Source organism: Carassius gibelio, chromosome A2, assembly GCF_023724105.1.
Source record: "Carassius gibelio isolate Cgi1373 ecotype wild population from Czech Republic chromosome A2, carGib1.2-hapl.c, whole genome shotgun sequence".
Taxonomy (NCBI): Eukaryota; Metazoa; Chordata; class Actinopteri; order Cypriniformes; family Cyprinidae; genus Carassius; species Carassius gibelio.
The window spans coordinates 4,684,914-4,708,953 of NC_068372.1; the positions used below are offsets into that span (position 1 = coordinate 4,684,914).

The following is a 24,040-nucleotide window of genomic DNA, read 5'->3' on the forward strand; positions in this document are numbered from 1 at the left end:
CAATAAAATCCAAGACAATCAGTGTCAGACTTGAAAATGCCTGGTGTGAAAAAGTCAGTACACCCCATGAAATATGTAGGTTAAAACACACACACATACAAGCACTTCATAGTTTCTGGATTCTGGTGTTGATTTGTTATAAGGTGGTATCCACTCCCAGGTATCTGTCATAACAGACAAATGACCACTTTAAAATAGATAGCGTAAAAAAAAAAGCCTCAAACTGTAGGATGTTGTACACTCACAATATTTCAGTTTGCATGCGGATCAAGGATCATCCATGAGTTCAAGCTTACACTCAACAACATAATTCTGCATTCAGAAAGTTATAAGTTATATAGTTTAACTAAATAGAAAGGTCACTTCTATATTTTAGTTTAGGACACATCTGATCCGGGGCCTGAGGACAAAATGTAACCTAAAGTAATTATACCGTTCCTACTAGTTTCAGACAACCCATCAACACAATTTTTGTCCATATCCCTTTAAATAATGAAGTGATTGGCCAACCAATAAATTGCCACAAGGTTTTGCTGGGAAAGAGAAAAACAAGGGAAAATGTCAATGATTTATGAGACATCTTCAAGCAACCAACTCACATATTCATGTCTCTTCCATTGTTTTTACCTCGGGATCTGCCACGGTAGCATGCATTTATGAACAGCTTGCCAGCATATCTTCAGGAAACAGATAACAATTCAGGTTGACCTGCTGTTCCTCTAAACACACAGCTTTACGCAGCTCAGCCCAATAAACACATTCTGACTAATTCTGCCCGTCCTTTATTGACTGCACAGTTTGGAACATTCTGAACTAAAATATGAACAATGCTCAGTTGAAATGTTAACACAAATGTAATACAACGAAATATATAAGTAGAGGTACTTCCGATCAACAGTCCAATTGTAACTTTTCAAGATCAATGTCAGGCGTGTCTAGTGCTAACAGACAAGAGTGTGAACACTGACTGATGGGTTCAGAGTCAGGGCAAAAGAAAAGCATGTTTTTGTCTCTGTAACGTGTCTTGTTTTTTTTTCCTTCCTTCACTCAGACGAGAAATGTGCAGGGCACTAGCCGCCTGAGTAAATAAAAGCCAGAGTCTCATGGGTCCTCATCCCCGGCTCATGGCAGCGTGTGCCTGCCAAAGTGGATGCTGGTCCTGAAAACCTACACCCTACAGCTGAGGGTCTGTCTTTGTTGGCCTGCCAAAGCCTTCCTGAGCATCACTGTCCAACATCCTGCCACTTCTACAGAGGAAGACCTCCATCTTATGGGTTGACGTTGGTGCAGGATTTTTTTTATGCATACAGTGTATGTAGCGCTCAAAGCAACCTCTCTGCACAGCTGGAAACACTTTTGACATCAGCTTTATGAGTGCTTGGAAATGGAATAATGCATTTTAATAGTTCAGACCAGCTGCTGTTGCTCCATCCAACAGTTAAACAAAGGTGCTCCTCCATGATATCAATTTTTAAATAAAAACTAGAGTCATTTAAGGACCCTAATTCTGATGTACTGGAAAAAAAACAAATGTATGAAAAACACTTTTTCAGTGTATAACGCATAGACAAGGAATAATAATGGCTTCTATGTACTGTAGATTAACCATTTTAACATAATTTTGGTAATTGTTTATTGCTGGTAAAAAAAAAAAAAACCTATGTCTATAGATGTTGAATAATTACCAGATTGTCAAATATTTTATTTTTGTTAAGATTTGGATGTTTAGCTATAATGTAAGTAGCGAACACTTCCTGAAGGCACAATGCACGGCGGATTACTAATATTCCCTCTGGTGTGGTCACTCTAAAGAAGGAAGCAGACAGGAAGAAATTACATGAAAACATGTTAAAAGGGAAATGTTATCGTACAGAGGAAGATGTTATGAGCTGTTTGTAAAACAGCTCATAAACAGTTTGGAAAAAATAAATAAATCCATATACTGTAGGCCACAAAGTTTACAATATTAATAATTTTACATTTAAATAAAACAGTATTTTTAGGATGATGTTTTATATTTCTCTGTATCCTTCCTGGCATCATGCAAAAGTTATGTATGAGGTCTAGATTGTGGCTAAAGACCTCCTCCTCATATCTCCATCTATCATCATTTCTAGCAGGCTTCAGCTAGGACTGTTTAATCTTGTTTAGGAGGCCAGTTACTGACTCTTCAGCTATGATTGCATCATGCTGACCTAAATTCCTGGACCACTGAGAAAAACATAATCTAACCAAACAGCAGTATAAAAGAGTTTGTTCCCATACCAGAAAACCAGTAAAATAACTTCAGTATGTATATTCTACCAATTTTATGAGATCTGGATATGATTGCAGTTGTGAAGGTTTTTGGAAATTGTAAAGTCTGTAACCTTAAAAACAAATCAAAATAAATAAACATACACACACACACACACACAAGCACACACACACATACATACATGTATATATATATACAGCAGTTAGTTCAACTTAAGACTGTTTTCTGTATGCGTTAAGTCGGACTTAAGTGAATTTTTACGTCATAATTTTTTGTGTTTGAAAATATGGTTAAACAAGCATTAATGAACTAAAATATAGTAACATTTACTAAATATAAAATGTAATTTCTATTGAAACCTGTATGTCATTTATTTCAATAAATTTTCATTACACGTGTAATGATTGACATTTAAAACTAATTTAGTACATTTAAAATATAAAACTTATTAATACGTAATAATGATAATTTATCATATACTTAATGTACTTTATGTAATACGTGCTGGGTGTGTAAATCAAGATATAGAAGAAGATATATATATATATATATATATATATATATATATATATATATATATATATAGAGAGAGAGAGAGAGAGAGAGAGAGTTATTTTAATGATCACGGGAGAACAAGGGCACATCCAACACAAATCTTCAAACATTAAACATTGCTCTCATTTGTAAGTCGCTCTGGATAAAAGCATCTGCTAAAAGATTAAATGTAAATGTCAATATATTTTTAAGATATGAAGTACATGAAAAAAAGTGGTAACTTCTAAATGAACTGAAATTATTCAAGTCAAAAATAGGATTTAACAGCACTGAACCAACCTACATAAATGTATTTAATAGTATGGGTTATATCAGACAGAAATGGCTCATTAAGGTAACAACTGGAGGTTTCCACTACAAGTGCACATGCCAGACAATAAAGCACACTTCTTTTTCAAGGGTATAGTGAGATCAGAGCTCCACAGCTTCCTGTCCATCACAGCACACAGGTGGACACCCAGAAAGACCGGACAAATGACAAATAGGGACGTGAAATCTAGGAAAGTTACTCCTTCTGTTCTCATCATTTACTGTGTGGGAAAACATCGATTGAGACTAAGAACTGCAGACTAATACTTCTGACAACTTATATTGATGACAACAAATCTGCTTTCCTTCAGTAAATGAGAAATATCAGTTTCTTCATTGTACAATCATGACATATGATGCAAATATCAACGTAAATATAACTTAATACTAGCCATTTGGCCAGACAAGCTTATCACTTCTTTTTTTTTACTTTGTTATATGATATAATTTTTTTTTTACTTTGTTATATGATATAAAATTATCATGATATTAATCATTAAATTATTTTACCATTAATGGCTATTTTTTTTATGGGTTCATACAAATGTATCATCAACAATGGTGTCAAATGGAATTAATCAATAAATGTTAACAATAATAATAATTATAATAATAATTATTATTATTATTATTTGAGACATGCATTTTAGTATGCAAAAGTAATATATTTCTGTCATAATTTCTTTAATTTAATCCAAACTTTTATTTTGTCACAAAGGAGATTGTGTGTTTGTGTCCTCATGTATTGAAACGCAGCGACTGTAAACATAGTGAGCGTCACGTGTGTCTGAGTTTGTGTAGTAAACTAAACTAGTGCACTCATTCACATAGAGACACACACAACATGCAGCCATATTTATCTCTGCTCTTAGATTAATCCATATTGAGTAGAAATGTCCAGAATGTATCATAGTCATCTACATTCATTTTAACGCTATATAGATATGATTGTTTATCACCCAGCTCTACTTAATTCTGACTTCATCTCTTGGCTTTATCACAGTTCATCAGAGTCTTTGTTTCAGCTCTCTTCTGTGATATTCACCTCATCCTCGGGCTCATCTCAGCGTGCAGCGCTCAGGGAGTGGAAGTGCTGTTGAGCAGGTCAGGTATGAGTGAGCAAACAGGAAGGTTGCTCTGTCCGGGGCCTTGGCTGGGTCTCTGTCCCCCGCGGCCCACCGGGGGGGAGCTCAATCTGTCCCCCAGCAGAGCCCGGCCCGGCCCGCTTCACTGATTCACCAGCCCTGAGCGAGTGAGGCAGAGCAGCAGCATACAACAGTTTGTGCTTGACTACAACCAAGACAGGCAGCCAAAAAAAAAAAAAAAAAAAAAGCAGATGGATGAGCCAAACAAACTCCAACTGCTCATAGCAGTTCATATGTCTGTTTCACACCAAACACACTTCCCAGCATGTTTTGTTTCCACAACTTCAAAATGGCAAAGAGTGTGTGACCAGGAGCTCTAAAGGGGGCCCGAGGGGCGCCAGTGACCCTGTGTCCATAAGTTTGCACTGTTTTGCATTTTTGCAATAAAGTATGTTCTACTTAATATTCAATAATTTGAATGCTTATTAAAAATAAATAAATAATAATTATATATACACTGAACAAAATAAAAAAAGAGTGGTCTTTTATTGAGGCCAGCCTAAGACACACCTGTGCAATAATCCTGCTGTCTAATCAGATCTTGATATGCCACACCTGTGAGGAGGATGAATTATCTCAGGAAAGAAGAAGTGCTCACGAACACAGATTTAGACAGATTTGTGAAAAATATTTGCCAACCAGCTCCCATTAGAAGAAGGAAAATGTCAAGTGATAACGCACAGAACTGCATAAACGGTAAGACAAATAGTTCAAGATGGCCAATATCAAATTTTTCAAGTTTCACACGTCAAATGTGAAACAACAATAGAACACGTCTAAACACAAGAGAGAGAAAACATAGAGAAAGAGGAGAGGAGGGACAGAAAGAAAACAAGTGTCAGGCGAGCAGCATGTTTTTCATGCACTCCTGTCTGAAATGTCAAGATGTGTTCCCCATCAGTGTGAAGATGCACTGACATACCATCAAGCCTGAACACACACACACACACACACACACTCACTGCATTTATTAATGATTATATTTTGACAAAGGTGAGCAAAACCTGTCGTCTAAGCTCACACAAATGGAAGTGACGTATTTTCTGAGTTTTGTTCAATAATGCTGACTATAAGTTCACTAAGCATTTGATGAATAATAGTCTGAAAAAAAAAACTAATAAAAATAATAAAGTAGTTAAATAATAGGAAATGTAGTGTAATATTAAAAGTAAAGGGCGTGTCCATTCGTTATGGGGAAGGTGCCATTGTTGCATTTCATGTTCATGAATTTGGGGGCGGAGCTATCAAGATAGGGATGGGATCCTTTTAGGTAGGGTCCTGTTTGTTTTGGTGATTTCAAATATTACCACATTTCTCAGAAATCGCTTACTGCACCTTTAAGTTTTTTTCTAAAACAGAAGACACAATTTTGCTATCATGTTGCAGGAAAATTCCTTTGACTTTTTAGTGTTTTGATAGTATATTGTGTGTCCTCTAACCCTACTTCTACACCCAAAACCTAAGCCTCATAAAAACCTTTCTGTATTCTTATATTTTCATTAAGACGTTATTTATATGTTTATTAAGCCGTTTTCCTCATGAGAACCATTGGCTGCTCCCCGTAACCTAGCTGATTTCAGGTTTTATTATCCTTGAGGGAACATTCGGTCGCTACAATGTGGGGAAAACCTGACTCACACGCTGACGTTCTGCTTTGGTCTTTTAACTGCAGATTTTCTCTCTGTCTGTTTTATTGCACAAACTCTAATCCACTCCAGATGAACAAACATCTCTGTTTCTCCACAGTCATATTCATCTCACCCTGCCTTATTCCTCAGTACAGAAGAGAGACACAAGTACAGACAAACAACGGACAGGACAATAAAAACAAAGAATAGACGTTCACATCTTTATTAAATGGGGTGTTTCATTGCATTCAATGCATCTCTATATCTATATGTGTGACCCTAGAGTCTTCAGTTGCTGGGGTATATTTGTAGTAATAGCCAAAATAAAAACAATGTATGGGTCAAAATAATCGATTTCTCTTTTATGCCAAAAATCATTAGGAGATTAATTAAAGATCATGTTCCATGAAGATATTTTCCTACCATAAATATATAATAACTTTATTTTTGATTAGTGACATGCATTGCTACTTTAAAGGCGATTTTCTCAATTCTCAGATTCCAGATTTTTTAATAGTTGTATCTCAGCCAAATATCAAATATTGTCCTATTTATATATATATTCCATAGCTGTTCAACACTTATAAATACCCTCATTCTCATTGTTTTTAAACAAAAAATGGTGTGATATATGTGATTGCTGAGTTAATAATTATTATCTGGTAGATATACAAGCAGCAATCCAAAAATAAAAGCAGATGCTGAACTGTGTGTTTCATTAAGTCTATTCAGTTAAAATAATACAAAATTTGGCCATTTGATCTTGGATATTTCTTGAACCTTTGAAACCTGCACAACTATCAACATTGCCTCGGTGGACATTTATAATAGCAATCAAAAGAACATTTTAAATAATAATAATAATACAAGGCAGCAACTTTCTATGATTTCTATGTGCAACTTTCTTTGCACTTCACCAATTCAACTTCTAGCCTGTAGAAGCATTTTGAACATGATAAAAGTAGTCCTACCACTACATTCCAAAGAAACTAAAATAAAATAAAATAAATAAAAAATCCTGGTGGGAAACCGTTCATCATTATATCCCTCCACTTGTACTTTGTAGACAGTCCAGATAACAGAGAATATTACCTAAAATAGCTACTCAAATACAGATAAGACTAAAATCAAATACATCTATGAATGGTATATCTTTATCTGGGTACACTGACAATAACAACACAACATTGTGCTTTTGTAAAATAAACAAAAAAAACAGGGTGCACTTTCTGCTGGTTTGGTCTCCATGAACTTCTTTCTGAAACATGTCACGAAAACTAACCGAAAGTCTGCGAATACTTCACACTCAAGTGCGAGAAATATGTCTGAAATCCAAAATGAATATTCTCTGATTAAGAAATCCATTTAAGACTAAAGCAGAGTTACAGTATTTTCCGTCGCAAAGCTCATTATCTGCAGCCATACCTGCACACAAACACCCTCATCACATAGATACAAAAATAATAATAATAATAAATAATTACAGGAAAAAAAATTGAGATGATTTTACTTTTCATTGTTTTTGGAAGAAAACTTGATCTGATGCGGCTTTATTTAGAAGAGGAGATCATTTCTGTACTTACATTAGTTAATGTGTTATTTTTTACATAAACTTTACTAATTAAAAAAATTACTAGTTATGCTTTTCCTACCTTGCCATGCTGAAGTGTGTTAAAGAGAGTAAAATATGATGAAATATGGTATTCATATTCATTCATATAAACCGAATATAGGCAACTGTCATACAAAACGAAGATGTAAATATTTTGCTATTATATAATTTAAAAAAGATATAATATGATACAGATATAAAGTAATGTGAATGTTTACACTGCATTATGATGAATGTTACAGTCTGTTTAGATCAGTGTTGATCTACTATCAGATGTTGATGTTTATAGTGTGCTAAGCAAGAATTTACTTGATAAAATATCAGAATGTTGTTTATGTACTGTGTGGTAATACAGACAAAGCATATGTGCATGAATGACAGTACAAAATCATGTTTTTTTTTTTTTTAGGGGTGGACAAAATAAGTATTAGTGACTGTTAATGTTGTATACATGTGCAGTTGGCCTATGACAGTGTTTATGGAATATGATACTAATTGCTTTGAAAGATTTAATGCTTACAGCTTGATACATGTACCCCTGGTTTCACAGATGAGGCTTATCCCAAACTAAAATACATTTCTGAGCTGTTTTAACTGAAAGAACTTGCACATACCTTAAAATAGGTCAATTCCATTGTTTTATCTCAAGATGTTCCAATAATGTTTTTTTATCGCACATTTATAAAAGTTACTTCAAACTTTACATTTCTAAGCTTTTTTATTATTCAGATATTTGGTAGAGTAATTCTATTTGAGAACTAAAGGTGATTACATTTTTATTAAAATGCTTAAGTATTACAGTTGTTTTAAAGCTAAAATGCTAAACTATTCCATGTTTAACTCAAACTGAAAAAGTTGAGATTAATTTCTATGTATCAAGCTTTATAGGGGATTTTATGAAGTAATTAACGATTCGAATAATTAAGTTACTTCTTGAGTATTTCAAAAAGTAATTTAAATATAATATTGATGATGTAATTAGTAATCAGTAATGAATTACTTTTTTAAAGTAACTTCCTCAACACTGGTTGAAACCTAATACTTACGTTTACAATATAAACCTACTCTTTTCTACATGGCTCTGGAAATAAAGGATGCAGCCTTCGTCGAGCCACTGTGATGCATTTAGTTTTCTAATTCATAGTCTTCGAAGGATTAATAAATAAAAAATGACAGACAGGAGTGTCTGATTAGGATAGGATCTAAACTCTGCAGGACAGTGGTACTCCAAGATCTGAAGTTGCACATCCCAGTTCCAGGTCTGTTTGCAAATATTTCATTTATGTATAACTCAGTTCATAGCAATGATATGCAACATAAACTTATTGTACTGACAAAAGTGTGTGAAACCTCTGTATGGACAAGAGAAGCCTAATAATGCAAGCGCTGCTAAATACAGCAGCATTCACTAACACGGCAGGAACTGTTTTGAGTCAAGACGCAGCAGCCATCCAGACATGCACTGCACCTAAACAAACTACTGCTGTTGTGCAGGAAGAGATGCCTGCAAAACATTGAATAATTCGAAGAAACACACATAAAGCTGCAGCACAGACAAAAGGCAACACAGACTGGTATTTGTTGAGCTGTCTACCCATGATACAGTGCTGAAAGTTTATTAAACAAGAGCCCTTCATGTGAAGACTCCCCACCCACAGACGAGCCCAAGCCCCGCGGCCCCCATCATTCAGACGTTGCTTCATTTCAGCCATGTGTTCACCTCCCCGCCGCTCTGGCCTCCCTCATACTGCTGCAGATAAAACAGTCCCCGAAGGATCCTGCCGGTAATTTCCAATTTCTATAGAAATTCAGGTATTAGAGAAGACCGCTTGGGGACCGGCTACAATATATCTCCACCATTTCATCCGAGCGAGAGAGGAAGAAGTAGCAGAAAAAGAAGAAAAAGAAAAGAGCTGGAAGTCCCCCCAGGGTCTCGCAGTTCAAATTTCTGAAGTTCAGAGGAGGAGGAGAGAGACGGCTCTGGGCTGAACATACGAGCATTAGAAAACCCACCACAAAGAGAGAGAGAGAGAGAGAGAGAGAGAGAGAGAGAGGGGAGCATTTCCTCTCTGGTCTGGCTGCCACTGGAAGCTTTTTACAAAACATGTGTTGCTGACATGCTGACAGATTGCTCAGTGAAGTGTTCGGTGCGTGCACACACTGGCCATTTACAGGACAACGTCCTCTACCTGAGGAGCCATGTTTTATACATACGCTTAAAAAAAGACAATGGAAAACTGACTGTAAACAAAGCAGGTTTCTTAAAGGTATAGGAACAGGGATACAGCACAACATGCAAACGCTGTCAAAATGACAATGGAAAATCTATAGAGTCTGCCGTCTGATTGAGGACCATAAGTGAGCAGTATTGACACCATCTTCATCAGCCGCTGGCTCAGAAAGTGCTGTCGTGGCAACCGAATGAAAATGGCGTATCATAATGTATTCATGATGCAGCGACCCAGGGGTTGAGAGCACGCTCTCCGGGGAGCCTTTACCTAGGGCTAGACGTGTCTGAGCAAAATCACTCAATGCAGGACAAGAGCAGAATACCGAACAGGCCACAGGAGAGAGAAGACGAAACAGGAGAAATGAAAGAAAAGACTGATGTACATTAACAAATCGGGACACATCGGCAGCAACTCACAGATGGAAAGGGAGGTTTAAGACATAAAAATACACTGAAGATGGTGAATTTTAAAATCAAACTCAAACACTATCTATAGCAATCATGAGCAGCAAATTGGAGATCTGCAGCATCAGTCATTACTCCAGAGTCCAGTGAGAGATATACAGACAAAAATTGGTTTTGTTGAATTAGTGGCGTATTTAAATCTAATTTCTACATTTTCTTTTGATCTGGTTATTCCCCATTGATTGAAGGGTCCAGGCACCAAATGTGCTGGAAAATTAAAGCCCCAAAACCTTCTAGGTCCCACCCACTACCCAGGTGTTCATACACACATCCATGCAGTTAGTAGGTGCCACTATAATAATCACATGCACTTTTTTCAAACCAAAAAAAAACGGCTGGCAGCAGCCAATCCAATTTCAGCAGCTACTAGGTACTAATATCGGAGAATTGCTATATCAATTTCTGTCATTTATGATTTTTATTAGCTTTTAACAGTAATACATGTTACAAAAATGCAATAACAGACAAACATAAACATAATGGCACAGTGGAAAGATGACAAAAATAAAGTTAGTGATGAAAGAAAAAGACAACTATTACAGAGACTGGATGTCAAGAAACAATCAGGGTTCATGTGGAGACATTTAAATAGTTTATAACTTTTTTGTTGTTATATAAAAATATTAATTCATATTAATAAACTAACCTGATCAAATGAGATTAAATAAACAAGTCATTTTGGTGACGTAGGACAAAGCTGTTACTATTTCAGGTTATCATGTTTTACTGAGTAGTCTGCTCTGATATATAAGGCATTGTGTGCATCAGAGTTTAGTTCAATATAGCATGGTTTTAAGTGACTTTTATAAATTATTGGCATGCAATACAAATATTAAAGGACATTTTTTATAGCCCATTAGGCAAATTCACCTATGCTCAAGTAGCATATTTTCTCTAGAAGATATAAAAACTAAAGTCCTGAAAACTAGGGTATGGGGGAATGCACTGTCAGACAAACATTACTGCATAATAATCCCAACATCAGGATGTGCCGTTTTCTTTATGTTGCCAAACTTATGTTGCCAAATAACTCCTGCTAGCTAGCTAAATGCTATCCATAGTGTCAGTATCCCAGTCTATGTTCCCCTGTCCTGGTTTTGTGGACTCTTATTTTGAAATGTTCTTGTTCCCCTTTGTTTCTGTGTTCCCTTGTTCCTTTGCCCATCTTTTTAGTTTCTGATATAATTGATTAGCTCATCCCTCATTGTTACCTCATTATCCTGTCAGTATATAACTCAGTCTCACATCATCATTCACTGCTGAGTATTGTTTAGCCATGTTGTCTTGTTTCCTGCTTTGTCTTGCCTTCGTGTTTTGTTTTGGATTGTTTACCTGGTTTTGATTCTTGCTTTTATATTTTTGCATTTACCCTTTGGATTACCCTGTATGGATATTATTCGCTCATTGAAGACCCATGCATGCCCTAGGATTATTTTTGTGTCTTACCCTCTATATACCTGTTTGCCATTGTTTGACCCATGCATGTTATGACCACGTCTCTGACCAATAAAAGCTTTACAGAGTATAAAGTGGAAAAATTAAACATTAGCCTTGATTCTTCTACAATACGGGCAGACTGGTGGAACTGTTTTTCAGTTGTTTTCTTCATCTGCAGTCGCATGTCAAACCAGCTCAGTCTCGACTAGACACAGACTTATAAACATTTAATACTTACTACAGCTTCCAGCCGTACAAGAAAACTCAGAGAGAGCACAAACATCTGGGACAAGGAGCCAGTTGACAAATGTGTTGAGCTGGATTTGGAATGGAGCTGCTGGATTGCATTCGAAAAAATGAGTTTTTGAATGTTGCAAAGTATTCTCTCCTGATATTTTAGCAGTTAGCTGGGACTTTGTGTTTTGAAGTTAGAAAGGGCAACTAAAATGAATGGGTGGTGCAAGGGCAGGATTTCCAGATTTAAGCCTGGTATGTTTTCAGTGAAGGCCCAGTTGATTTTGATACATTTCCACGTCTGGCAATTTGTGTCACTAATTAAATAATTAACATCTGAGGTCTGGTATATAAACTATTAAACACTGCATTGTGATCTGATGAGAATTCAGTCAGGGTTTTACAAGATCAGAAATGGTCAAAAATACAAATATACAAGTATTCATATTAAATACTTATGCATACTTATAGAACACATTTTATTAATGCTCAAGGTGTGTACTTTTCATCAAATGTATAACATACAGTACTTTGAAATGATTCAATTCAGATGTATGAACAACCATTAACGTGGATGAATCAAGTCCCTCAGTCAGGATAGGTCCTCCATTTGTACTGTAAATTACAATTAAGATGCCATAATGTGTTTTTAATACGCCATTTATATCACAAAAACCTCTTTGGCGAGATTTCTTATAGTCTGTTTTGAAGGTTCTTGGATTTGTATAATTATTCTGCCTTCACAATGTAAAAAAAAAACAATCAACCAATTTCCCATGAACTCACTTATATTCCACTGGACTAGACTTAAACTTTTATTCATCAATAATTCATGCCTTGTGATACATTTTCATTGCAAGAAAGCCATGCAATCAATCAGAGACAATAGCTGGGTTTCCATCAACCTGCTTTTATGTGCATTTTGAAGTATCGCTTCAGAATCGAAATGCTGAATTTCAAATAAAAATGCCTAAATTTGCAAAAAAGGTTTTACGCTCAGTGGTTTTTGACTTGTGCGAAAAAAACAGTTAATGCGAATAATGGGAGATGGAAATGCATTTTGCTAATAAATTCCTTCAAGAGCATCAAAAAGTCATTTGACAGACAAGCCCTAACCATGGTTACATGCGTAACCCAAGATGTTTCCTTTATAGAGAACTTGCGCTGCATCCTGTAGTGGACACTATGAAGAACAGATTGCCCACAAAGCCATGCTGTAGTGCATGCCTGTTCCCCTGGTGAGAGAGAACCAAGGGAAGTGACCGACATACACCTAATCTTCCCTCCGAAAGTGCCCAAGCCACTGATTCCATGAGGAACCCCACCAATCAGGAGGGATATCCCATTAAGAACAGCTGTTCTAAGAAGACCATGTTAAATTGAGCCAAAGCAGCATGCAGGGCCAAGGGGGACTGCCCATTTAAAGGTCCCGTTTTTCGTGCTTTTTTGAAGCTTTGATTATGTTTACAGTGCGCAATATAACGTGTTCATTTTTTGCGTGTATAAAAAAAACAGTGTTTTTCACACGATTCACCTATCTGTATGTTTTCACTGTCATAAAAACGGGCTGATGACCTCTTTATTCTATAAAGTCCCTCCTTCAGAAATACCTAACGAGTTCTGATTGTGCCTGCGGTTCCTGTGTTGTGATTCGACACCAGCTTAGCACGCGCTGCCCTCCTTGGTAACGCGATTAGGCTAGTTTTGAAAAGCAAGTGGGCAGGATTTGTTTTGAAAACCTGGCAATCCTGATCTGAACCATATACAATAAAAGAACGCACATGCTGGAGATGTACTTATAATCACAGGAGCGTTTTTACTGATGAGATGCGCATGAAAAATCTCATTTGATTTTTTTGCACAGCCCTAACATCTAGTTAACAAAGCTAAACAGCATTGTCCTTTGTGTAATAAGTTACAGAAACTGTTAAACGCACCAACTTAAATAATAAAATGTGAACAATCACGGAAAGTAGGGACACAAGTCGGTTCTGGGGCATTTTGAGTTATTCACAGATTCTGAAAGTGTCTCCAAGCTTTCCAACGATGTGTAACACATGGAAATGATAATATTTGGAGAAGTTGTGGCCATTTGAAGGTAGGCACTCAAAAAAGCTCAAAAAGCAGAAAATATCCTTTAAAGATTGTGCAGTTCTCACTGCTGTGAGTAACAATGGGGCTCATTTACATCTCATTTAGATAAGCCATACCCCCTGCATAGCAACGACAGACACTACGGGAAAAATCAGACCACATCCTATTAATAATAAAGGGGAATACATTCTTCCTCATCATCATCTTCGCTCAGTTGTAGATTAGGGATATTACAGTCTTATTATGCCGCTTTCATCGTCGCTCAGATCGTCTTCAGAATCAGTGAGCGCTTGTTTATAAGCATCCGGCTTGTCTTAAAGTACTTCAAAACATTTTCGGTGTAACGGCCATGGTTCAGCTCATCTGCGTTCATCTTTGGGGCGTCCATCTTCATTGAATTTTGATATCAGCTAGAGCCGGCCAGAGCGCTGCATACTAAGTAGCCACGCTTCCCTCGGAGGGCGAGGGCAATAACAAAAGAAACAAAAGCCGGCTTATCCAGTATGGAAATACAGACAGACAATGAAACGCCACTACTGCATGCTAGAATCTCCGACAAACAAGCTGATTTCAACCTCAAAAATATACGCTTTTAAATATACCAATACTGCTATCTCAAACACGGAGAGGCTTCTATGTGATCTCAACTAACAGATTCTGCAAAAAAAACGAAAATCACCAATTTTGAAGAAAAAAAACGCTTCTTTCTCATTTTGCTCGAAAGTTGTGCTGCCGACTTGTGTCACTGGTTTCCGTGACGGGTCACAAATACACTTACCAGTTGTGGTCCATAAACAACACCTTCTCCAGACAAAGAGGGAACTGCTCCATCTTTCAAGAATTATCTTTGTGCGAATCCAGCATTAAACTGTTTGAGATTGAGGAAGCTTGCTGTCTTCAGCAAAATGAGCTGCACATAGTTTTACATGTGGATTATAATTTTCGGGAACCGAGTTAAACATAAATTGTAGCCATTGATCTCTAAGTACAGCGTCCCTGGGAAGGCCAAACAAAGGTGATTGGACTCGAGATGAAAATAACAGCGTTTCGACGACATGGCGACAAACACAAACGCAGTTCTTCCTCTTCTCCGTCGGAGCGCAACAAGACCACGCCCCCTTTTTTGGGTATTCATGTGGGCGGAGGTTAGTCAAAAAACTGTTTTAGTGACGTCATTACTGCAGGAAGTAGAGGGATGTAATCCAAACGGGTCGTTTTTTGTAGGTGAACTCTGTTAAATAAAATATCTTGCTTGGCATTGAACTTTGAGCTTTAGAATTTTACAGATATTATTTATACTCTAACAACAACATTAAACACTAACTAAAGTTTAAAACATGGGATCACGAAGAATGGGACCTTTAAATAACCTGTAGCCCACCCCTACTACCTGAATAAGTTTAAAGTGCCCCGATTAAGGTTCCTGATGTTGTTTTGAGAGGCTCCTTCAATAGGTCTACCTGGATGCAAAATCAACTGTTTTGTTTTCTCAAAATATGCATTTAATATAACCTCTTTTTCCAGCGATTCTCAAATGATTCTTTTGAAGCCATTTTTAAGATTCAATCTCTCTAAACCTCCCCTATTCTAAACTATACACCCATTGCCATAGTTCTGTATTTTGAACGCTCAATAGAAAAAATTTACATCTATTATTTATTATACTTACAGGATGTGATTCAGTGGAGCCAGTTGGTCCAAATAAACTAGGTACTGAGCCATCTTTCAAATACAAGCATTTTGTGAATCCTGCAATGTGTTACCCTGTGATGTGTAGCCATCATGGAAGTGGGATTTGAAATTACTAATGACTCGTTAGTCCACTCTTTCTTTTAGGAGACAATAAATACAGAGTTCTGGCATGTAACTCTAGATGGTGCAGTCTGAGAGGTCTAACTCAGTCTGACCTAATGACATCATTATCACATGGCACAGCTGATTGGTTCTCTCCTGTATCAGTAGCCAATGAGCTCGCTGCTCAGCATTTAAATATTTGACTAGAGTTTACCGTAGCAGTTGCAGCTTGCTTCAAAAACCCTTCTCCTTCCCCAGCTCCACCTGTATAGATCTGCCACGAGGGGATTCATGTATGCTATATCGGGGTTCTTTCATGCATGTTATATTTGCAATAGCTTACATACACACAGCAGCATGTTGTGGATGTATTGGCAGTAGTAAGTATCTGTACTTGCTCTGCCGCAGCAGCAGCGTAGCAGATCTATTCCACCAAGATCAAATACATTAACATTGTCATGTACATTACCATGCCAATCCCTCCGAGAGTTGTTATGACAGAACTTTATCATGCACTTTTGGCTTTCCAACTTTACAAATTGTTTACAATCTCATCCAACAACAAAAAAACACTTGTATTAACTTACATTTTTTAAATTGCATAATGTATGGGCACTTTAAGGGGTAAAGGGAAGTAGAACATCTACTTAAAATCCTAAGCATCAAAAGGTTTTAGAATTAGAGCGCATTTTAGAATAGGAACGATTCTCTTCCGATACCTTCCTGAGATCCACTCAGTTCCTCTTAGCGCTCGCCCACCTCTACATCCAATTCCTAAAAGGAGGAGGGGCATGAGTGGCCACGCAATACTTCTGATCCTACCTATGATTCTCAGATTGAGATGGACCGACCCCCTCAGAGGTTTTATAGAGGAAGAATTGGGACCGTGAGGACTGCTTTTTCACCTCCTTGAACTTCTCAACCAGAAGCCCAGAAGGTGAAAGCAGAGCATCAAGAACAAGGGCTTTCTCCTTTCTCCCAAAGTCTGTAATATATAACCACAAATGCCTCTCCGCAGCCACAATTGTTGCCATTGTATACCCAATGGCAGCAGTAGTCTGTTTAGTGGCACAAAGAGCCAAATCTGCTGTGCGGCGCAGCTGAATATGGTCTGTCCCATGATCGTAACCAGACTAAATCAAGCTTGAATCAAGTTGGGAAGTTTCAGTGCTCTCACTTTCATCCCCATCACCAACCACATCCATGTCCTTACTCTCACTAGATGAGCCCAATGTAGCGCTATCCATGGAATCAGATGACCCAAGTCAAAGTGTGTCTGAAGCTCACTGAAGACTCGAGCTTACAGCAGAAGGTCCATATCCTTCTCAAACTTTTCTGCAAGCTCAACCTGCGAACCCCATGATCTGAGTCTACATCATGCCTCAGTAGCAGTGCAACCCAAACTGCGAGAGACAGTTGCTTGTCCCTCATCTGTCGAAAAGAGGGAAAAACATGAACAGAGCATGAACGGAGCACAATGAGCGCATTCAGGGAACTTGAGCACCGAACACGTGTTTTCCTCACCAAGACACATAACGCATAGATATTGTGTTCCCGGATGTTAGTGATGTCCAGGCTACATGGGCCAGTGGGATTGGATTAGTTTTACACATGCTTCAGACACTGGTCATACTGGTGGCAATCCCCCATAGTCTCGCTAGAGGATGCAGCATGAGTTCCCTTAAAGGGGAACACTGGTATCTCAATAAATGGGAGAAATTGAAAAACCCAATATGGTGGCTCTAGTTAAATACGTCCCACCTTACAATAAATTAAACAGCCAATCAACAATATCGAAAATAAACACCTTGTCTTATGATTGCCTTTTCACTTTTTATTCAAATGTTGTAGTGTCTGTTCAACAATGTTTCACAGGGTGAAAATCTGTTTTCTAATATCCAATGAGTCAATAAACAGATTGTGACGCTATCAAATTTGTACAAAGTATGAAATTAATTCAGTTATTCTACTTACTGATCAAAACTCTCAGTTAAACTCTCTAACCACTAGGCTACATATATATATGTTTGTTTTTATATATATATATATATATATATATATAATAATAATCGAAGGGTTGTGAGTTTGAGTCTTGGGCCGGCAGGAATTGTAGGTAGGGGGAGTGCATGTACAGTCTCTCCACCCTCAATACCACGACTTAGGTGCCCTTTAGCAAGGCACTGAACCCCCAACTGCTCCCCGGGCGCTGCAGCATAAATGACTGCCCACTGAAAGTCGTGAGGTTTGGTAACCCATACTCAGAATTGGTGCATTTACATTTAAGGGGAAGTCGTGGCCTAATGGCTAGAGGGTCGAATCGAAGGGTTGTGAGTTTGAGTCTTGGGCCGGCAGGAATTGTAGGTAGGGGGAGTGCATGTACAGTTTCTCCACCCTCAATACCACGACTTAGGTGCCCTTGAGCAAGGCACTGAACCCCCAACTGCTCCCCGGGCGCTGCAGCATAAATGGCTTCCCACTGCTCCGGGTGTGTGCTCACAGTGTGTGTGTGTGTGTGTGTTCACTGCTCTGTATGTGTGCACTTTGGATGGGTTAAATGCAGAGCACAAATTCTGAGTATGGGTCACCATACTGGGCTGAATGTCACGTCACTCACATATAATTTTTTTTTTTTTTTTTTTTTTTTTTTTTTTTTTTTGATAAAGATTCTGCTAATAGTGTGCAACAGTCAGGTTTCAGAAATAAAAACTCAATTTATTTTCTCAATAAGGAAATTGGCCTATTGTGAGTTGTGAGGTTTTTAATTGATTGTATATGCTTTTGTCAAACCCATATATTTACATTAATTAAACTTATTTTTTAAAATAATAATGTTTAAATGGGGGGTGAAATGCTCGTTTTCACTCAATACTTGAGTACCTATACAGTAGAACTGCATCCTTCATAACTCCAAAAAGTCTTTATTTTTATTATATTTATAAGAGTAAGATAGTCTGTACCGATTTTTCTCGGAAAAACACGACCGGCTCGAGAAGTGAGAAGTGACGTGTGGGTGGAGCTAAAGAATAACGAGCGCCAGTAAGCTTTTGCGTTGAGAGCGTTTGGAAGCTGTGACACAGATCCAGAGGCTGAAATTGAACAAGAGCAGCATCAGCAAATGCGTCTCTATGTGGTATGTACTGAAACTGTATATATTTGCTTAGCGGTTTTGGAAAATGACTAAAGTTCCACTTTATGTCGTCTTTTTTTTTTTTTTTTAAGCTGTACATGTGAAAAGTGCAGTTTGATGACATCATCGCATGTTGTTTACTTGATGTGCTTACGCGCCGATAGCTAAGTTAACAACACAGAGATATTTGAAGCAGTTTTACTCACTGCATGCGGTTCTAACACACGATCGTGACCCTTTTTTGTTGGGACTGCATTATCCTTAAGAAATAAATGATGTGCAAATCCGGCGTCAAACTGGGCCTTGTTTGTAAAACAAGCATCTTCGAAATGCAGGGAACAACACAAACACTTGCACAACTCCGTTGATGCTCTGTAAAAATAAACTCCATCCACTGGTCCCTTAATGCTGTTTCTCTTTTGGTAATCTGTGCAGGGTTGTCTTGCCCTGGCAACCAAAAACACACTTCTTTTGTGACATTTCGAGACGCTCTCGCTCTGATCAGTGAAGTCTGTTGTGCTCTCAGTGCTCTGCTATACGGGAGTGCGCTCTTCCGGCAGAAGTGCCTCAGGACCCATATAAGGAAATTCCGCTCCATCTAACGTCACACAGAGCCATACTCGAAAAAAACTTTCCCAAACTTGTGACAAACCGGAAGGAGTATTTTTGGAACAGAAATACTCCTTCAAACGTACAACTTAATTTTTGAAACTTTGTCCATGTTTAGCATGGGAATCCAACTCTTTAACAGTGTAAAAAACTCAGTATGTATTAAATAGCATTTCACCCCCCCCCCCCCCCCCCCTTTAATAGCTGAATTTATGGTGAAAAAATTACATTATCCATGATTCTATACAGAAAATTCTGCCAATTAGAGAGTTGCAGCAAACAAAGTCCACCTAAAGAGATCTTTAGCTCCACCCATGAAATAATTGAGTCAGCCACCTGTGCTTTCAAAACACCTTTAAATTAATATGTTTATATTTCTATTTTAGATTAGATTTGCAATGTTTCATAGAATTATAGTTCTTTCCATTTTATAAATTATAGTTCTTTCTTGCACTGTAGCTTTGTGTCTGATTTTCATTTACTTTTTTGCTTCAAATCAAAGGTTTTAAGATCCATATGGGAAAAAACTAATGGGAAAAATGCTTCTGGAACAAACGCCACTGAAAAAGTGGGTGGGCACTGATGCACTCTAGAGGAAGCAAAGTGGAAACTCTTTGTCCATTGGCTTAAGTCCAGAAAGACAACAAGAACAATAGCTCACCTGTTTTTTCCTATATTTGCGACTCTACAGAGATGAGCCATGGCTGGTAGACAAAGCTCAATGAATAGTTTATATGGAGCAAGATAGGATGCTCAGGAGACAGAAAGAGGGAGAGCGAGGAAGAGAAATAGATATGGCTCCTGAGACTGGAGCTTCTTTGAATATATAATGACACTTTGGCTTTAACATGGGCGGCACTGAACACCCTGAGACTGTGGCACACATTCAGATAAACATTCATTATAACACTGCCAAGCGCAAGATAACTCCCTTTCGAATTGTTGAACTGATGAGTCCATCAATGATGAGTTCATTGACTTGACACTGAAAAACACTAGCAGAGGCCGAAGATCCTTCAGCTTGGTAGAAAATCAGTAGAAATCATCTGTCGTGCTATAAACTTCGGTTGGGCATTTTTTAGAAAGTAATGATGCATAATGATGCTTCGAAAATAAATCGAAAATACCATGATTTTTTTTTTTTTTTTACATTTTTTGACAAAGCTGGAAGTCGGCAGAGCTTAAATCGGAAACTACCAAGCAGTCTATCAGTTCAAACTACACTGAAAATAAAATGTTTTAAGATTTACTTTGAAACTATTTTTACTCCACAAACTGAACTTCCCAAATAATAATAATAAAAAAGGAAAGTAACACTGAATTAAATAAAAATTGTAGGATAATTGTACTCCAATAATCATTTGAACTTGAAGGTCAAAGTGCACATGAATTTGATTAATTGAAGAAGTTCTTATAATAGCAAAATACCAGTGTTGTAATGTAAAGAAAAAATATACTTTGTTACAGTACTTTTTTGGCAGTATCTTTACTTTAATTGAGTTTTTATATTTCAGGCAACTTTTACTCCGATACATTTCCTGTAAATATATTCGTTGCTTACTACAAAATAGTCAGAAGAACACAGACTGCAGGAAAGCAGGTTTGATGAATCAGTGGTCTGGCGTTTTCAAGTTAGACTCTTTTCCACTCAAGTCGAGTCTGGGGTGGGTGATACACAAGTGCAATGTGACGTTATCGTGGGCTATTTCACTGAATCACACACAGAGTGCACGCACATTCATTTATTAATCTATTAAAACTCAATATTCCAGGCTTCCTAAATTGTAGACGGCAATAATTCTTCTGTATGCTTTTTATATTTATATAATTTAATGTAGGCCTACTTAACTTAATTTATATCACACAAAGTGTACAGTTTTTCTGCAGATCCATGAACACATTTAATAATAATCTTATACAAGTTCAGTGAAGCAATAAGTGACTAACATTTTAGGCATAATATTACTTGTTTTTGCTCAATTTTGCCAACGAAAGTAGTTCCAAACAAAGATCACAGCACTGTTTGTCTCTCTGAACAATGGATGGTGTTTACTTATTAAAGGAGTCAGCTTTTTGAATGAATCGGTTGAATAAATAACTCAGTGATTCACTCATTAACAAGGTCAAACGCTTTGTTTCTGAATGAATCAGTCGTTTGAATGAATCGGTTGAATCTCAATGACTCACTCATTAACATTCACTTGCTGTCACCTACTGCCGGTTTTATTTTCACATTTCGACAATTTTGTTTTCCATGTATAAAATTATTTCAAATATCATTATTCAACGTTTTATGTTAATAACAAATCATTAAGCCTATTTATGCATCTGTACCTGCAGTTGAAATGAATCCATGCCCTAAATGCTATTTCAGATGCAGATTCCAGAAATGTTTTCTTATATTGGAATAAAAGACACTGGAGTACCAGAAGAAGTGCTTCTTATTATTATTACATCACTGCAAAATACATGTATGCATGTATGCAGCCAGCAGGAACCACTTTTATAAGTTCGTTGTTTTAATTAATGTAATTTTCTTACAATAATGAGAGCATGCATTACATTTAGAAGATTTTCATATTTCTTGTAAATCAAATTTAGATTATGTTTGCATGCTAAATCATCAAATGCTGTGAAAGGGGTTGTATAAGAGCTCTTTTTATGTGTTTTTATTTTTTTAGATCCTCATTACTTACAGCGATATCCTAAATTATTTACACCTTGCACTTTTTTTTAAAATAATTATTTCTTATGCTGCTGTAGGAGTTTTAAACTAAATTATTTATAGTTTTACTGATTTTTAACCATTTTTAATACAGTTTATTGCCTACACAAGCACACTTGATTTGATATGGTATAGCTTTTGATTTTGCTAACAAAAGGAAACATTTGATAACTTACAGATGGAGTCATAAATGTTTAATGTTCATACTGACGACTCATAAAGTCAAACTGAGCTCTGGTCTATTAAAGCTCTCTGTGTGCCAGTCACATTAGACTCTTCTCTCTTTTTAAACCGCAGCACTAGAACACAGAATATGAAATTAATCTGAAATAAACCATAGCACTTAAAGTATACATTTAAAGGTAGACAGGAGTACTTACACTTTTATTGGAGTATTATTTCATAAGCCTGTCTGCACTTTGATTTGTGTACTTCATAGTCCACCATATACTGCATTAACTTTTATCAATAAACCCCTCACAAATGGATCCTCAGCCAGTGGGTTCATCAGATCCATTACCAATTTACACTATTTCCCTAACCTTACTCCTGTATTAGACTCTAAATGCATAGTTCACTCTCAAAAGATAATGGGAGGTCTTTTTCCTGTTTATTTGAACTTTTTTAAAATGTAAACCATTTTTTTTTTTTTTATAATGGAATATTTTTTAGATTAACTTTAATTTATAGTTCACCTGGATGCTATGCAGTGAATGGGTGCCGTCACAATTAGAGTCCAAACAGCTGTTAAAAACATCACTATAATCCACAGCAGTCCAGTCCATCACTTAACATTTGGAAAAGACAAAAGCTGAAACAAATCCAGCATTAAGACGTTTTAACTTTAAACCATAATTACTGACCAAATTTTGAGTCCGTAACACTTTTTCCAGTGAAAGAGTCCAATTCCTGTTGTCTTTCACATACAAATTTCTCTCCTGATTCAGATGAGACAACTTTGGATAGAGGACTCATATTTTAGCCCGAAGCAACAGTTTAAAGTTTAACCCTCTTAATGCTGGATTTCTTTCAGTGTTTGTCTTCTCCAGATGTTCACTGATGGACTGGAGTGGTGAGGATTATTGTGATGTTTTTATCAGACTCTCATTCTGACGGCACCCATTCACTCAAGACTATCCATTGATGAGACACTGATGCAATGCTACATTTCTCCAAATCTGATGAAGAAACAAACTCACCTACATCTTGGATGGCCTGAGGGTGAGTACATTTTCATCAAATTAAAAATTTTTGTTGAACTATTCCTTTAAGCTTAATCCTTATTGGTGCAGCCTACATTTAATAATGAGCTAGATTTTATTTTGAACTGGATAAGCGTGCTTCGAACAGTTTACAAGAATCTGTTAGAAGCTTATGCTGGTGGTGACCTTGAGGAGCTGTATCGCTGAGTGTTTATGTGGAGATGGACAGCTGTTGCATTTCCAGCCTCCCTGAGGACAGCAGGGGCTGAACCAACACGATGCTGAAACCAGCCGTGGAAACTCAATCCTCAGCCGGGCCGGAGCCAGCACCCCACCGACGCCGAGAGCTTTCAGGGGTAAACACTCCTATCCCAACCCCCTCTGGAGAGCACTTCTACCATCCTTTACCCAGGCAGAAAGACACCCTTTCTGGGGACGCAGTGCTTCAGCCCTGCACCTCGCGGCGGGAAAAGAGCCCATTGGGTTGGGGTCAGTTTGAGCAATGCTGAAGGGTCCAGCCATTCTTCCTTTCCCATTCCTGTGGAAGACAGCAAGTCCTGCGGGACACATTCCTATAGCCGTCTCGCTCTTTCTCTCTCTGCAGTTCTACATTAGCA

The 24,040-nt window shown here is 37.4% G+C and overlaps 1 protein-coding gene across 3 annotated transcripts in view; it reads right to left on the reverse strand.

Moving 5' to 3' along the window:
* LOC128024135 (zinc finger protein 521) overlaps positions 1-24,040 on the reverse strand; it is a 73,666-nt gene that overhangs the window by 36,844 nt on the left and 12,782 nt on the right. The window lies entirely within an intron of this gene.